The sequence below is a fragment of the Haliotis asinina genome, chromosome 4 (assembly GCF_037392515.1).
Source record: "Haliotis asinina isolate JCU_RB_2024 chromosome 4, JCU_Hal_asi_v2, whole genome shotgun sequence".
Taxonomy (NCBI): domain Eukaryota; kingdom Metazoa; phylum Mollusca; class Gastropoda; order Lepetellida; family Haliotidae; genus Haliotis; species Haliotis asinina.
In genome coordinates, this window is record NC_090283.1 from 19,012,123 (window position 1) to 19,015,010 (window position 2,888).

Sequence of the window (2,888 nt, forward strand, 5' to 3'; positions counted from 1 at the left end):
AAAGTTTTGAAAATAATTGCTAGGAAAACAAATTTGTTCCTACCCGCCAAACAAGATGGCGTCTCGCTAACACTCACGGGAAATACACAGTTTTGTCATTGTTTTTTAAAAATAAATCTAATGTGACCATTTGATTTCCGCGTTCTACAACAAAAGAGGAGGGTACGCCCTGTTGTGAGTTGTTTTTGTAACAATTAGATAGTCTCGCGTGGACGTGATCCTGTCGCCATTCTTTTATTTGTTTACAGTGCCGACATCAAAGGGGAGTGTGAAAAGTGGAATTCAGCGGATTGAATGTAAGTACTCAAAGTGACAACAGTGGGCAGTTATGGTTTTAGCAGTCTTTTCAGTTTTTTAGCGTCACTGATTGTTTTTTCTCAGTGTCAAGCATCAATATGTAGGCCTTGTGATTATTAACAGTGATTAATTGTGAAAACGTGTTCACCTTCCTTTAACAGGCCCGAGTCCTACTGATTTAGCACTCATGGGAAACTTTATTGTGGCAAATAAGTTATTTTCTAAGATCCTGTCAGGAGAAGGTAGTATCCGGATATATTTCTGCTGGATGGACACCCCCCCCCCCCCCCCACGTACCATATAAGTAATTTACGCACAGTGCTCACGGGGGTTAGAAATATTAACATTGTTTGCTCTTTTCAGTTATACACCCAGATCTACTATCCCTATCTACCCTTTAAGTTAACTTGATGAATACCTTTACTACTATTACTAATATAATTTGGTGATGTGTCACAATTTCTTTCAAACCTTAATTCATTTGTCAATGTGAATGAAGAATAAAGTACAATCCCACTGACCCTTTGGCTATGATTTGTACATGCATAATTTCTGTAGACTATTCGTGGCACTTTCTGCTGCAGGGACACAGTTCTTTGTGGACATTGCGACAAGTAATTGTCACGAAAGACAGCCTAAAATCACGAGAAATAAGTTTCTGAAATATGGTTGGTTTCTACAATATTTGTTTTAACATGGGTACCCAGAGATATTCCGTATATACGTCTTCGTTATATCTATTCATACAATCTGTACTCCAGAAATATTTCAACCAAGTCACATCATACATTTATTAGTTCATCAAATTATCTAGTATCTTATGTTCTGTGACAGTTCTGTGTATCCAGTTGTACCAGTTAATCAGTTTGATGATTTGATATTTGTTTTATAACCAGTCAAACCTTGCCCATCAGTACATGTTGCATGTGTTAGCCCTACAATGCATTGACATTATCATCACACCTCAAGTTTCATATTTCTGAAAGAATCATTGTGTCAGTTATTTGATTTACAGATATGGATTGTGGACCAACAAACTCGGAGAATGACAAGACGCCTTCATTGGTATTTATAATTCACGCTATATTATCTGTTATATGCCCGGTAAGGGAATCTCTATTATAACAATATTATTCATATAGCTTTATAATGAAGCAGACACTATGTAAGTGCATACAACAAACCTTTTTGACCTAACTCAAAGTGTAAAGCGTAATATATACATATATTTTAAATTCCAGGAGAAATACGGCTTTTCTGTCCTCACTGCCAGACGTCTGTTTCAAGAAAAACACGTTATCTCCATCTCCGTAACGACAAGATGTTTGTTAGTTTGTAAAGATTTTTCGGGTGAATGACAAATGTTTCATCAGGTAAGTCATCAAAGAATTTTTAGATTTCACTAAAAATCGAGTTTGCACTGTCACTTTGCTATCCATGTTTAATATATTCAATGTATGTATCATACATGTAACTGTACTAACTGAAAGTGAGCAAATGGTAATACGTATTTAATATTTGTAATACATGTTATCTGCATTATCATATATATTGCTGTGTTTCATTCATTGGAAATGTTAAGATTTTACAAGCTTTTCTTCAGTGAATTGTCTCTCAGTTGAATTGATGATTCAAACTGAATGTCCTTTTCCTTTCCAGACACTGACAGTGACCAAGATATTAACAGCACATTCAAGGTTTGCGAGCTATTACCACCACAATGTGAGAGCCTGATTGATTCGGATTCAGATGTTTCGCCAGATATTAACCAGGACTCGCATACACCAACAAACATCTACAGAAGAACAAAGCACTTTGTGTAGTGACTAGCTCGTCTTCATTCAGTGTGCCAACTTCCTGAGCAATGCTTGTGTGGAGAGAATTCTGTTACTCTTCTCTGAGCGCGCCAGTTTCTTAATACAGCGAATTGTGTACTACTGCAACTGCCCTGTTGCATTAAAATGTGACCTTTTCTAAGAAATGAAACAGTTGAATCATAACATTTCCAGAGTTTGTTTTTTGTTCAAATAAATATGTAATAAATATAACAAGATAATACATCATATTTCAGCTTTCTAAACTAACCGAACTCTCATTGTCATTTTCCTTGTACAGAAACCTAGCGGGAACCTACATTACCCAAGATCCACAAGGTTTCCGCAAGACCAGAAACTTACTCACTCCAGCTATAAAGGTTTCAGTAAACTGAAACTAAACGGAAACTTCCAACTACAGTTTCAGTTGACGGAAACATGACGGAAACTAAGACTTGTTAGTTTCAGTTGTGGAAACTATGCGGAAACTCTCATTGCGCGTTTCCTGAAACTGAAACCCAACGGAAACCTACATTACCCAGTATCCATCAGGTTTCCGCAAGAACGGAAACCAAGTTATTTTTGCTGTGCAACAGATAAATCTTGCCAAGAAGGATTGCAAATTATTAAAAGGAAGTTGTGATCAATTTCTTACTTGAATAATCACCCCCAACACAAATTATGCAGTTCACGCTGATCCTATTTTCTTATGGATAAACAATCTGTTGTTCTGACGTGACACGTAGTCACTGAAGTGTAGTAATATGTTTATAAATT

At 36.4% G+C, this 2,888-nt stretch overlaps 1 long non-coding RNA gene across 1 annotated transcript; it reads left to right on the forward strand.

Moving 5' to 3' along the window:
* The first annotated feature begins 1,279 nt into the window (after window positions 1–1,279).
* On the forward strand, window positions 1,280–2,215 carry LOC137282730 (uncharacterized). The gene is made up of 3 exons (XR_010956839.1): window positions 1,280–1,362; window positions 1,539–1,670; window positions 1,957–2,215. It is a non-coding gene; the product is annotated as an uncharacterized lncRNA (long non-coding RNA).
* Window positions 2,216–2,888: the final 673 nt, after the last annotated feature.